The sequence below is a fragment of the Hevea brasiliensis genome, chromosome 17 (assembly GCF_030052815.1).
Source record: "Hevea brasiliensis isolate MT/VB/25A 57/8 chromosome 17, ASM3005281v1, whole genome shotgun sequence".
Classification (NCBI taxonomy): Eukaryota; Viridiplantae; Streptophyta; class Magnoliopsida; order Malpighiales; family Euphorbiaceae; genus Hevea; species Hevea brasiliensis.
This window is the reverse complement of record NC_079509.1, coordinates 54,528,122-54,535,969: the sequence shown is the minus strand read 5'-3', so window position 1 is coordinate 54,535,969 and position 7,848 is coordinate 54,528,122. Positions and strand designations below refer to the sequence as shown.

Below are 7,848 nucleotides of genomic sequence, written 5' to 3'. Positions count from 1 at the left end.
TCTCCAAAATTGGGCAGCATTCCAAATGCCCTTGTTGGCTACCTCTACTCCAGTATGTGGTACTCTAAATAACCCATCGATAGCAAAACCAAAAATGCTATGAAATTGGTCTAATGACAGTTCTCTATTTTGCCCCAAGCATCTAAATTTCATAATTGACTTATGATCTACATCATGCAAATTGAGGGTAGCAGAGAATGAAGAAATAAACTCCAAAACTAGAATTGGATAAACTACCTCTTGCTTATACACAAATTCTGTCCAACCCATACCATCAAGATATGTAACTACATTGTCAAATAAACCAAGAGATTGTAAAGCATCAGCAGAGATATACCTAGTGGGTTGTACCTTCCTATCCTGAAGTCGCTTAAATGCTGCTTTTTGAATCGTATCAGGGAGAGGCCAGGGTAGCTTTGATACAAATGGGGTTGCCGAAATTGTCTTTTTGCTGGAAGAGGGTATAGAGGCTGGAGCTTTTGGCTTTTTAGGAGGTGGTTCCGAAAATGGGGTGGGTGGGTCTTTGCGTTTGGACAGAGGAGGAGCAGAGGACATGGGTCGCACAGATTTGGACCGGATTTTGCGTTTGTATGTGGTTGGGGGAGGTGGTGGGGGTGTCGCTTGTGGAGGAGAATTGGAAGTGGGGGGTATCGATGACAATGGAGAGACTTCGAGAGGAGAAGCGGGGCGGGAATGTGGAGGGGACTCCATTGCCGATGGAGAAGAGATAGGGGGAAATGAAAATGTAGGGGGAATTTAGGGTTTTCGTGATGAGAGTGCTAGTGGAGAAGATGGGAGAGAGACAGCGAGAATGCCGGAAGGAATGGAGGTTGAAGGGCGGTCGTGGGGTGAAGAGTCGAGAAGTGGAGGTGGGAAGTTTTGTTTGCCGAAAATGAATTTGAATCGGGTTTGTAAGAGACTGCATAAGGGGAAAATGATTTATGCATAACCTGTGCACTCTTTTGTACATGTTTCAGAATGATTTAAACTTTAGAGAAATGGCTTATGCACAAGTGCATAGGTCATGCACTGTCCTTATGCATGTTTCGGTGACCCTTGAAATGTTGAGGAGCGAAGTCATGCGGGAGTGCATAAGTTATGCACTCCCCTTATGCATCTCTCGGCAGAAGTGGTGTTTCAGAAAATCGGGTCATGCAGAAGTGCATAGGTTATGCACTCTACTTATGCACTGTTCGGCAATTTTTGGAATTTTGGTTGGTGGTCATGCAGATGTGCATAAGCTATGCACTCTGCTTATGCACTCTTCGGTGGGTTTTGAAATTCAGAATCTTTGGTTATGCAGAAGTGCATAACTTATGCACATTGCTTATGCAGGTCTCGGCAACTTTGATTCTTTTGGGTTTCTGGTCATGCAGAAGTGCATAGGTTATGCACTCTGCTTATGCACCCCTCGGCAAGTTTGATTTTTCTGGATTTCTGGTTATGCGGAAGTGCATAACTTATGCACCTTCCTTATGCAAGCTTCGGCAAGTTTGATTTTTCTGGGTTTCTGGTCATGCAGAAGTGCATAGGTTATGCACTCTGCTTATGCACCCCTCGGTAAAGTTTGGATTTTTGGAGTTTTTGGTTATGCAGAAGTGCATAGGTTATGCACTCTGCTTATGCAAGCTTTGGCAGAGAGAGAAAATGAAGAATTTGAGGTTATGCAAATATGCATAGGTCATGCACTCTGCTTATGCAAGTTTCTGGAGATGTGAAATTTGACAAAATTAGGCTATGCAGAGTTGCATAAGCTATGCACCCTCCTTATGCACTTGCATTAAAGGGAAAAAATGGCAAGAATTGTGGTTATGCAGGATTGCATAAGCTATGCAGTTGCTTATGCACAATTTAACAAGATCAAGAATGCAATAGAACATGGATTGCAAGTGTGAAAAATACCCTAGAATGAGGAAATATAATTCCATGAAGCATAAACCATGAGAATTTTTCACCAAAAACACATCAATATATACAAAGTTCATCAAAAATGCATCACACAGGCATGTAGACATTGATCCTACATAAAAAAAACCTTTAAGAGCTATGCCATTTTGACTCAAATTCTGCAAATCAACATTCAGCACATAAAACTCCATAAAAATCTGCATAAAGTTGCATCTAACCACAAATGAGAAATGAACTCTCCAAGATTTGCCAAGAAAATGCAGCATTTCTACCTTGAATTCTACAACCCAAATAAGCTCAAAACTGCAAAAATGATTCACTTACCACCATATTAACATTATAAGCACAAGTATTAAAAAGTTACACACCCAACCTCACCAAAAGCACAAGTCATTAGCTGCAGACACTCTTTTTGCTGCAGAATGTACTTTTCCTCTGCATAAACCAGATTGCAGCTCCTGCACAGGTTATGCAGCAAAAACCAATCAGTTTTTGGGAAAATTTGAAGGACAAAATTTTCAAGTTAAGAATCACTTCCCCATCAGTTTACCAGCCTTTCTTCATTGAATTACATCTACAAGGGACAAGATTTAACAATGTCAAAAATTTAATTTGGGGAGATTTAAGATAAAAACAAAATTAATGAAAATGAAAGTAAATCAACAAAAGCAAAATAAAAGGACTTGGGATGCCTCCCAAGAGGGCTATTTTATAGTCCTTAGTTGGACTCTTCATGAATTTCACTGAAAAGAGGTGAGGGATTGGAGAGCTTGTAACAGTTTGCTCCCTTTATTGGGTCTCCAGTTATGTAATGCTTCAATCTATGCCCATTGACCTTAAAATTCCCAGATTTTTCACTCCAAATTTCAATTGCTCCATAAGGGAAAACCTTAGAAATTCTATATGGACCAGTCCACCTTGACTTGAGTTTTCCAGGGAACAATTTCAATCTTGAGTTGAACAACAAAACTGAATCACCTTCTTTGAATTCCTTTTTCCTCAGATGCTTATCATGCCAAACTTTAGTTCTTTCTTTGTAAATACGGGCACTTTCATAAGCATCCATCCTCAATTCCTCAAGCTCATTAAGTTGTAACAACCTTTTTTCACCAGATTTCTTAAGATCAAAATTCAAGGTCTGAATGGCCCAATATGCTCTATGTTCTAGCTCCACAGGTAAATGACAAGACTTACCATACACCAACCTAAAGGGAGTAGTTCCTATAGGGGTTTTGTAGGCAGTCCTATATGCCCATAAAGCATCATCTAGTTTGATAGACCAATCTTTCCGAGAATTGTTCACTGTTTTCTCCAAAATATGCTTGAGCTCTCTGTTAGAAATTTCAACTTGTCCTGAAGTTTGAGGATGGTATGGGGTAGCTATCTTGTGCACTACACCATACTTCCTCATTAAGCTCTCAAATTGCTTATTACAAAAATAGGAACCCCCATCACTAATTATAGCCCTAGGAGCTCCAAATCTGCTCAAGACAAATTTCTTCAAGAATTTCACTACCACTCTAGCATCATTAGTTGGAGTTGCAATAGCTTCCACCCACTTTGATACATAGTCAACCCCAACTAAGATGTATCTATTACCATATGAAGGAGGGAATGGCCCCATAAAATCTATTCCCCAAACATCAAATAATTCCACTTCAAGAATATTATTTAGGGGCATTTGATCTCTTTTTGACAAATTTCCACTCCTTTGACATTTATCACAATCCAACACAAATTTCCTCACATCCTTAAAAAGATTTGGCCAAAAGAAACCAGCTTGCAAAATTTTACTAGCTGTCTTAGAGATGCCAAAATGTCCTCCATAATCAGAAGCATGGCAATGATGCAAAATACTCTGTACCTCCTCTTCAGGAATACATCTTCTAATTAGACCATCACAACATCTCCTAAAGAGTAAAGGATCATCCCATCTATAAAACTTCACCTCATGCAAAAACTTTTTCTTTTGTTGCCATGTCATACCTAGAGGTAAAACTCCACAAGATAGATAATTCACAAAGTCTGCATACCAAGGTAGTTTAGCAACAAGAGAGAAAAGTTGTTCATCCAAGAAAAACTCATCAATAGGTATTTCATCTAATTCTTCACCATCCAATTTCAACCTACTAAGATTGTCAGCAACTACATTTTCAGCTCCTTTCTTATCTCTAATCTCCAAATCAAACTCTTGTAGCATCAGAATCCACCTAATGAGCCTAGGTTTGGCCTCCTTTTTACGGAGCAAATACCTGATGGCTGCATGATCTGAAAATATAACCACCTTTGAGTCAATAATGTAAGGTCTGAATTTTTCCAATGCAAAGACAATTGCTAAAAATTCCTTTTCAGTTGTTGCATAATTTGTTTGAGCCTCATCCAGTGTTCTACTAGCATAATAAATAGCATAAGCCTTTTTGTCCTTTCTTTGGCCAAGAACAGCCCCAATTGCATAGTTGCTAGCATCACACATAATTTCAAAAGGTAGGCTCCAATCAGGTGGTTGCATGATTGGTGCAGTGATAAGAGCTTGCTTCAACCTGCAAAAGGCATCCAAACACTCTTGGTCAAATACAAATGGTGTATCATTACTTAACAAATTAGACAAAGGTTTAGCTATTTTAGAAAAATCCTTAATAAAGCGTCTGTAGAACCCGGCGTGTCCTAGGAAACTTCGAATTCCCTTGACATTGGTAGGAGGAGCCATCTTCTCTATCACTTCAACTTTGGCTTTATCAACCTCTATTCCTCTGTTAGACACCAAATGTCCAAGCACTATCCCTTCCTGAACCATGAAATGACACTTTTTCCAGTTTAACACAAGGTCAGTATCTGCACATTGCTGCAAAACCTTAGAAAGGTTAGCCAAGCATATATCAAATGAAGATCCATAAACAGAAAAATCGTCCATAAAAACCTCCATTATGTCTTCAATGAAATCTGAGAAGATTGCCATCATGCACCTTTGAAAAGTGGCTGGTGCATTACACAACCCAAATGGCATCCTTCTATAAGCAAAGGTTCCATATGGACAAGTAAAAGTGGTTTTTTCTTGATCATTTGGATGGATAGGGATTTGAAAAAAACCTGAATATCCATCTAAATAGCAAAAGTAAGAATGCCTAGCCAGTCTTTCTAACATCTGATCAATGAAGGGAAGTGGAAAATGATCTTTTCTAGTGGCAACATTTAATTTTCTGTAATCTATGCACATTCGCCAACTAGTCACTGTTCTGGTGGGAATTAATTCATTATTTTCATTTTTGACAACTGTCATTCCACCCTTTTTTGGAACAACATGTACTGGGCTCACCCAAGTACTATCTGAGATAGGGTAAATGATCCCTGCATCAAGCAACTTCAAAATTTCCTTTTTAACAACTTCTTTCATATTTGGGTTCAACCTCCTTTGATGTTCAATAGATGGTTTACAATTTTCTTCCAAAATGATTCTATGCATACAAAAGTGTGGGCTTATTCCCTTAATGTCATCTATGGTGTATCCTAAGACTTTCCTAAATTGCCTCAACACTCTTAACAACTTATCAGCCTCTAAAGTACTCAAATTTGCATTTACAATTACTGGATAAGTGTTATTAGTGCCAAGAAATTCATACCTGAGCTGAGAAGGAAGTTGCTTAAGTTCTACCTTAGGTGCATCTTCTTCCTTGAATGATGGTTGCTTAAATTCGACTTTTTCCTTTTGTGTGAGTTGAAAAACTGGAGCAGAAATGAATGGTGGACTACCCTCTAGATGTTGAGCATATGCAGCCACATGAGGGTTGTCATAATCTATGCCTCCTCCATGAACCAAACAATTTTCGAGTGGATCTTCTGGATATTTCTTTCTGAAGTGTTCTTTAACCAGCTCATCAATGATATCAACTCTCAAGCAAGTATCAGCTTCAGAATGATGCTTTTTCATAGTGTTATTAATATTGAAAACCAATTGCTCTTCACCAACTCTAAGAGTAAGCTTTTCTCCCTTAACATCAATCAATGCTCCTGCTGTAGCTAGAAAGGGTCTCCCCAAGATAATTGGAATATTAAAATCTTCCTCCATGTCCAAAATGACAAAGTCAACAGGTATATAGAACTTTCCAACCTTCAGAGGCACATTCTCCAAAATCCCTTCAGGATACTTGATTGTTCTGTCAGCTAACTGAAGAGAAATGTGGGTTGGCTTTAGATCTCCCATGTTGAGCTTCTCATAGATAGAAAGGGGCATAAGGCTAACACTAGCCCCTAAATCACATAGAGCTTTTGTAGAACAAGACTCTCCAATGTGGCATGGAATTGAAAAACTCCCTGGATCCTTAAGCTTTGGAGGAAGTTTCCTTTGGAGGATAGCACTACATTCTTCTGTCAAAGCTACAGTTTCATCATCTTCAAGTTCCTCTTGTTTGAGAGAATTTCTTTCAAGAATTTTGCATAAGAGGGCATTTGTGAAAGAGCATCAACAAAAGGCACATTTATGTAAAGTTTCTTCAAAACCTCTAAGAACTTCCCAAATTACCTATCAAGCTTGGCTTTGTGAAATCTTTGTGGAAAGGGAAGCTGTGGCTTGTAGGGTTCAGGAGGTATATATTTCTCTTCTTTTTCTTCAAATTTCTCCTTACATTTTTCTGCACTCTCTTGTTTTTCACTCTCATCAGTCCCTTTTTCATTTTCTCTCTTCTCACTGTTTTCACTCTTCTCATCATTTATAACTTTTCCACTTCTTAAAGTAATAGCTTGACACTGCTCTCTTGGATTTTCTGGTTGACTTGGAAGCTTTCTAAAAGACTTAGCACTTGAGGAAGATGCTTGTTGTGCAATCTGATTTTCCAAAGATTCTGTATGTGTCTGCATCTGCTCCACCTTGCTTTCATCTCTCTCATCTCCTCATCATGCTTATTTTGGTTAGCAAGTATCATTTGCAATAAAGCTTGAGTGGTGGAATTTCGTTCTTCTTTGTTTTGGTGGAGGGTTCATATTTTTCTGCTGAAAATTAGGCAATGGTTGCCTATTTTGCTGATATGGAACTCCTTGTTGCTGTTGTGGTTGAAAATTCTGATTTTGAACTTGATTTTGCTGATTTCCCCATGAAAAGTTGGGATGATTCCTCCAAGTTGGATTATAAGTTTGAGAATAAGGATTCCCCATTTGCTTGTTTCCATAATTACCAACATATGCTGCTTGTTCTCCATAGTCTACTCCACAGCTGGTAGTTTCCTCTGCATAAGCCACTTGTTGTGAACTTCCAGCTGATGATGATGAACTAACCAACATACTCAAATCTTCCATCTTCTTAGCAAGGACATTTGTAAGTGCATCAAACTTTGCATTAATCATGTTGAATGGATCAAGATCATACATTCCAGCAGCTTGCCTTTTTTGAGTTGGAGCTGGTCCTCTTGGACTACTCCAAAGATGAGTATTCTTTGCAATTTTCTCCAATAGCTCATAAGCTTCATCTTCATGCTTAATGATGAATTCCCCTCCAGTTTGAGCATCAATGATTCCTCTGATAACAGGAGTGACATTTGTGTAAAAATTCTGATTTATCATCCATTTCGGAATGGCATGATGTGGGCATAATCTCTCTAATTCCTTCCATCTCATCCATGATTCATAGAGAGTTTCATCTTCTCTTGGTCTGAAAGCTGTCATTTGATTCCTCAACTCTTGAGTTTTTCCAGGTGGAAAATATTGTGCAAGAAATGCATCAGTGAGTTGCTCCCAATTTGTGATGGAGTTGCGAGGTAAAGAATCAAGCCAATCCAATGCTCTATCTTTCAAAGAGAATGGGAATAGCTTCAATCTTGCTGCATCATCAGACACTCCAGGTTGTTTTTGCATGTCGCAAATCATAGCAAATTTCTTCAAATGTGTGTGTGGATTTTCAGAAGGATGTCCTCCAAATTGAGAGTTTTGAATCATTTGAAGAACTCCAAAATC

The 7,848-nt window shown here is 38.7% G+C and overlaps 1 non-coding gene across 1 annotated transcript; it reads left to right on the top strand.

Annotated features, from left to right (window-relative positions):
• The first annotated feature begins 7,468 nt into the window (after nt 1-7,468).
• Nucleotides 7,469-7,576, top strand: LOC131175634 (small nucleolar RNA R71). Its single transcript, XR_009145828.1, has one exon. It is a non-coding gene; the product is annotated as a small nucleolar RNA R71 (small nucleolar RNA).
• Nucleotides 7,577-7,848: the final 272 nt, after the last annotated feature.